Consider the following 6,933-nt stretch of genomic DNA (forward strand, 5'->3'; position numbering starts at 1 on the left):
TTCTATCTATGTATTACTGCTACCAACAATATACCTTATTTTTCCAAGCTTTTTACTAATTTCCATACCTCTGCACACCGCAAACCACGCCTCAGCCCACCACGTCTTTTAAAGTTGAGTATGCAGCTCACACCACCCCAAATATTACTGACTAAGCTAATGCCCCTGTGTTTAGCTTTAGTGATGCTAGTGAGGAATAGGATCATATGCTTTTGCAAGAGACCGGCCCTGAAGCCTGTAATGTAGTCATCGTCCCAGGCAAGAACCAGCTAAGGTTAATACCTGGACTAACAGTTGAGCCAGTGAATAAGTATGGTTTCTGCTACCTCCCTGAGTTCTTGGGAGCACACAGTGAGCTGTTTCGGTGCTGATGTGCGGTGCTTATTCTAGCAAATGCTCGGTCTCTCATTCACTGATCTTCAAAAAAAACAGACATCAAGCAGTAACTTCAAATGTATGTAATGTTTATTTTTTTTAGAAAAAATATTTAAATAGATTCCCCATTATGAGAATGCAAAACAAAAGTTCAAAATTACAGAACTGTATATAATAATAACTGTTAATTAAAAATGTATCAGTGCAAAACATAATCTGCAAAAAAGCAAGTATAACTGTGCAAATAGTATTAAAGAATATATTCTGTTGAGTAAATTAAGACAACATAAGATTCAGAAATCGGTTTCAACGAGGATCCAGTATAGAAAACACGCTGTTTCATTACAATATGTAAATGAAACAGAGTATGTTCTATACTGGATGGATCCTCATCCTGCCAACTAAAACAAATATTTCACTGTGGAGGAGGGGATGGGGCCTTGGGGCGGCAGGGCCTTGTGCTGAGAAGTACTTTTGCCCCACTCGCCCCCAAACCCTGTTTTTAAATGAAAGCATGGTGTTTTCACATCCCTTAATGGACATCGGCAGTGCAAAGCCTTCAAAAAAAGGCTGGAAATGAAAAGGGGGGGCTCTTGGCCCCCCCGCCCGCATGGCGGCGCGGCGACCGTCCCCCTCCTCAGAGCTCCTCGGTGGAGGGGCGTGCCCTTCCGGGCGCGCCTCGCCACCGATTGGTTTGCGCCCCCCTTTGACCCGGATGTCATTTTAGGGCTTCCGGGTCGGGGGGCGGGCTGCAGGAGGGGCTGGGTGGGGGCGTGCCGCCCTCACCTGGCCCCTTGGGGATAAAGAAGCGGGGAGCGCCCAGGAGACCCTCTTGTTCTCTGGACGCTCCCCCACAGTGTGTCGTGCCCCGCGCTCGGGGCTTCTCGTTTTCCCACCCACCATCCCTGGAACTACTCGGTCGAAGCTGTTTTAGTTCAATGTACATATACTTTGCTGGGTTATTACTAGCACAAGGCCTGGTTTAACGTGCGTTATGTGACTAAAGTATTTTGTTGGTAAGTGTATTTTAGGCCTTTTTTCCCCGTTTAGTGAAATATGCTATAATATGCTGCATGGTGGTGTTTGTGTTAGGACCTTCTCTCCTTTGTAGCGATATGTTGATTTTGATGTGATATTTAGTTAGAGTAGTTGTCCTTTAGCTCTTTTCTTCCATAGGTCGTCGTATTTATTAGGTTTGGGGCATGCGGTAAGGTCATGACCGGTGAGCAGCTATTTTAAGGTCTGAGGGGGCGGGCATCATCCCATGGAGGTTCCCGCCCAAGGGGAGGTGCCCTTGGCACCTCATAAGAACTTCAGGGGCAAGGTAATTGCTGTTCAAAGGAGCACGGGTTGGAGTAGTCACGCTTTCCTTAGGCTGGTAGCCACCCCGCGCGCGCATACTCATGACGTCACCGGATGGCGCAGAGTAAGGGCCCTCCTTTAGTGGGTAAATGGAGTTCACGGCGTGGACCGGGTAATTACCGGGCCCGGCTACGCATGCGCACATCTCTTGGTGAGGCGCAGCTGGTAATTAGATTCACGGCGTGGACCGGGTAATTACTAGGCCCGGCTGCGCATGCGCACATCCCTAGGTGAGGCGCAGCTAATAAGACCTGACACCGGTTAGCGACCTTGCCATATGGCCAGAAATGTAGTATACAAAAATCTAGCTGAGGATGTTAGTTTCGGTTAGGAACAACTTGTATTAGAGTCTCTGTTAAGGTTAGCCTCTCAAGTTTGTTGACAATATTGTATCTAATGTCCTGCTGATTTTTTGTATAATGTATTCATCATGCTATTAAAATTCTTTAATTTTATAACTTAATAAATACGGCCGGGGGTCCCGCGACCCCCGCCTTCCAAAGATAACCATGTTTCATGTTCATGTGTCCGGGAGTTGGTGTGGTAAGTTGGGAGGGGGGCGGCAGCCAGTCGCTGACCATGTCTGTTTTTGCTCGTTTTCTTGCCACCGTGTGATATCAGCTCCTCACTGGGTGAGCTTAAGATGGAAGCCGATATCATTTGTCACACGGTGGCACCGTGTGAGTTGGCAGGTCTGACATACTGTATTATTCTCAGAATGCCATCAGTGAAAGAATTACAATATTTCCTCTCATAGCAGATATATGAATTCATAGCAGCACCACAGTCAAATTGTTGTTCACTTCCACAAATGACAACTTAAATATTTTGGTGCAGCCTGAGTGTGTGTGGGTGGTTTCACCTGATTATGTGTTTGTTTGTGATTTTCATCGGCTGGTTAACTTCTACATGCCAGTGATCAGATATCCATCCTGCTCTACCCTGTAAGCTAATCCTGGCTAGGCAAATGGTCAATTGCACTCTGGGACTTGTAGTTGCTATGTTGTCATAGCTGCCAAGTTTACCAGGCCCGTGCGTGATGTGCTGATCCAGTCCAGATTTCTTTTCTGTGAATTCTGGGACTTGTAGTCTTGTTTTTATAATGAAAAAACACAATATTAGTACAGGTCCCAGAATGTAAAGAAAATACCTAGACTGCTATCCCTCACACTCCCTTCAACACTATCATAAATATATGTCCTTAAACAAACGCTTGCATAAACACAAACATACACATGCACCCAGAGACAGTGTTGGTCACACACACACACAAACACAATTTATGCCCACACAAAACATACACCTTTTCTACCAGTGGAGTTAATATGCAGAAGTTACAATTATTCGTCAACATGGGTTATTGTTGTCAAGTGGCCTAGTGCCATGGACAACGTCTTCAGCCAGCCCTGTAGTCTACTTCAACGGTACTCTGTCGTATAATACTTGTAGTTGTCCTTTCTCCATGTATTGCATGCTATATTAGCATACAGTGTTTGGCTAAAGGCCAAGGCAGACTGATGGAGTCACACAATACATGGAGACACTTGGCCGGCCCCTATGCAGGTTACACTCATTTTTAAACATAATAAGAGCTAGGAATAGGAAACATGAACTATTAGTACAAATAAAATGAATCTGTTTTGTTCATCTCAAACTTGGCATTACACAAATCACCTGGACACCGTGCTAATGCTTGTCCTCGTATTCTGAAAGCATAGACCCTTTAAGCAGGAGTAACTATGGAGGGCAGAGAGAGAATGAACATGCTGGAACTACCTCCTGTGTGGTAGGTTCTTTCTCCACAGACCGCAGTATGTCTTTGTTGAAGTAAGCTTGAGCTGTCAAAGTATTCGAAATTCAAGCTGCTGTAATTCTATCTGCCAACAGTTCCAGTATAGGCCCACAAAGAGATATAATTTAGTAGTTAAGTTGTCATCTACATGGCGAAAGGACTTGTAGTCTACCTTACTACTTGGCCATGTGTGATTTTGGACAAGTCACTTTGTCTCTATGTGCCTCAGTTGCCAAAGCTGTCAACACTGGGAGCCCCTAGAAACAGTTTGAAGACCACAATTAAGTGCTATTTTAAAAAAAGCACAATTGCAAGCTGATTGGTTGGTGGTTGATCATCTTGACATACGTGTCCAGAATACCACGCCAGTACATCTGCTGTATGCTTAGAATATTCTGGTCTTCTTGCGCAGCTTCACCATCTAGGCATAGTCTTCCTGCGCTTCTTTATCATCTCCGACAGCTTCTCCAACCCTTCCACCAGCCCATCACCAGTGGTGGCACAGCAGGCTTGCACGTGCCACTCGTGGCCCTCCAGCATCAGCAGCCCTAGCTCTTCCATCAGCACTGAGAGACACTTTGCTCCAGGAAGGTCCTGCTTGTTGGCCATGACCACTAGCGGCACACCCCGCATATCGTCGTTATCAAAGATGGCTTCCAGCTCAGAACGGGACTCCTCGAATCGCTTAGGGTCGGCACTGTCCACCACAAAGAGCAGCCCATCTGTGCTGGTGAAGTAGTGCTTCCACAGGACCCGGAGTGTGGTTTGGCCACCCACGTCCCAGACAGTAAAGGTCAGACCCTTCATGGGCTCCAGCGTTTCCACGTTGAAGCCGATGGTGGGGATGGTGGCGACGGACTCGTTCAGCTTCAGCCTGTAAACAATGGTCGTTTTGCCAGCGGCGTCCAGCCCCAACATTAGGATGCGGGCCTCTAGGCCATGAAAGCTCTTCAGCGCCTCGTGGATTGTGCTGAGAAAGATCCCCATGATGCCAGCCAGACACCAGATCTACAAGTCTTCTATATCCGGTGGTCTCTGGAGAACTAGACCCAGTCTTTTTGTGCAACCCTCCTATTTACTTCTTTCTTCTTCTGGTGGTAAAAGTGCCTCGAGTCACAAGAGTCGAGGTCGTGCACTCTAAATCATAAATTAAATGCAGTCTCTTCCTACTGTGATCTGGGCTGTAGCGAGAGCTCTCTGTAAACACCCGCCCCATTGTCTCGGTATTTATAACGAGCAGCTCTCCTGAGAAGTGGCAGTTCAGGTTTCTGATTCTGACACAAACATCATATTTTATAAGCTACGTTTTGATTGGTTAAAGGGGTGAGCGAAGTATTCCAACGCATCATTACTGCCAACTCTGTCAGTGCATTGCTGGAAGGCGACGTGCTGGAACGGTACGCTGCTTCCTGGAGCGGTGTGTGACGTCAAGGGAAGCGACGCAGCGGCAGATGAAAGCCAGCTTGAGACCGAAACTGCAGGAGTCTTTCCGATTGATTAAGAACCGCCTCCACCGAAATGTCTGCCAAATGTATTCGGAACTTAATACAGAATACATAAGAGTACATGCAAACGTTTTGCAATTCGAAAGAAGGATAAAAAAAAATGGGGGCACTTCATTTTCCCAATGATGTAAGTTGAGCCAAAGGCAATTTTAGGCGTCCGACAGCTACATTTGATGCCATTTTTGTTAGGAAAATCAGGGGTCTCCTACCTGAATCGGGTCAGTTGGCATGTTTGATTAGAATGCTAGTTTTCATTTTGATCACGCAGAGACATTTCAATAGGTTGAGCATCTACTGCCGGTATCAGTTATCCTTCACGGTTTCCCTTCCCATTTTTCTCCCTACATCTTCCTTTTACTCTTAGCTCTCAACTTTTAATACTTCTTTCTATCTACCACTGCCACTCCCTCCTTTTGTCTCACGCTGCATTTCTCTGACATGATACTCATTAAATAGTCCAGTCCTGTTTGTGGTGTACCAAGCAAATGAAACCAGGTGATCCCCAGGAGTTGACCCCGTTTTTTTCAAAGTGTGGTAAAGGTGTCTCCAAATGTCAACAAGCATTTGCAATGCAATAGGTCTCGCATTAGGAAAGTTTGAGCTATTGGTCTTGTAAATGACAATTTTTTTATTTATGTGTTGTTTTTGAAAATAGCTAAATTAATAGCTTTGTCATTTACAATGCCAATAGTTATAACTTTCGCAAATGTGACACCTATAGCATTTGTAATGCAACATGTTTTGTATTTACATGACTTAGATGTATTGATATTACAAATAACAATGGCTTTTATTTTTTTTAAATAATTAATACTTAAATAAAAGTGATTGTAATTTATAATGGCAATAGCTTAACTTTTGTAAATAACTTTTGTGAAGATTATGTATTCAAGCTTATATAGCGCACAGCTACCCGCAGTGGGTGTCCCGGCGCTTGCTTAGGGAACCCGTCCTGGTATTCCCCTGTGAGACAGCCCCGGCAGGGTATCCACAAGGTGAAAGCCAGGCATCCCGCCGCGAGGGGCCATTGTGGACATTAAGCAAGCTATTGCCCAGAGTCGCAGAGTGTGAACCCATGAGTCGAGAAGGCATTTTATTTTGACGAAAATCCAAGAACAGAAGTGAAATATTAACATCTTTTTGTGACATTTGTAATAAAGCTTGAAACATTGAGAGAACATATTTGAACTAGTGATGCTGTGGTGGTGCTGAGTGATGCTGTGGTTGCGCTGAGTGAAGCTGTGGTTGCGCTGAGTGATGCTGTGGTTGCGCTGAGTGATGCTGTGGTGGTGCTGAGTGGTGCTGTGGTGGTGCTGGGTGGTGCTGATTGATGCTGTGGTGGTGCTGAGTGATGCTGTGGTGGTGCTGTGGTGGTGCTGAGTGGTGCTGTGGTGGTGCTGAGTGGTGCTGTGGTGGTGCTGAGGGATAATGTGGTGGTGCTGAGTGATAATGTGGTGGTGCTGAGTGGTGCTGTGGTGGTGCCGAATGGTCCTGTGGTGGTGCTGAATGATGCTGTGGTGGTTCAGAGTGGTGCTGTGGTGGTGCTGAGTGATAATGTGGTGGTGCTGAGTGATGCTGTGGTTACGCTGAGTGATGCTGTGGTTGCGCTGAGTGATGCTGTGGTTGCGCTGAGTGATGCTGTGGTGGTGCTGAGTGGTGCTGTGGTGGTGCTGTGGTGGTGCTGAGTGATGCTGTGGTGGTGCTGTGGTGGTGCTGAGTGGTGCTGTGGTGGTGCCGAGTGGTGCTGTGGTGGTGCCGAGTGATAATGTGGTGGTGCCGAGTGATAATGAGGTGGTGCCGAGTGATAATGTGGTGGTGCCGAGTGATAATGTGGTGGTGCCGAGTGATGCTGGGGTAGCGCTGAGTGAAGATGTAGTGATGCAGAGGGCAGAAAGGCAC

The 6,933-nt window shown here is 46.3% G+C and overlaps 1 pseudogene across 1 annotated transcript; it reads right to left on the minus strand.

The window, feature by feature from the left end:
* Window positions 1-447: 447 nt before the first annotated feature.
* Window positions 448-4,866, minus strand: LOC147717282 (uncharacterized; annotated as a pseudogene). Its single transcript, XR_015296070.1, has 2 exons — window positions 2,316-4,866; window positions 448-945 (listed from the first exon to the last, which is right to left on the minus strand). The product of XR_015296070.1 is annotated as an uncharacterized LOC147717282 (transcript).
* Between the last annotated feature and the right edge of the window lie 2,067 nt (window positions 4,867-6,933).

This window comes from Lissotriton vulgaris, chromosome 5 (assembly GCF_964263255.1).
Source record: "Lissotriton vulgaris chromosome 5, aLisVul1.2, whole genome shotgun sequence".
Lineage (NCBI taxonomy): Eukaryota > Metazoa > Chordata > Amphibia > Caudata > Salamandridae > Lissotriton > Lissotriton vulgaris.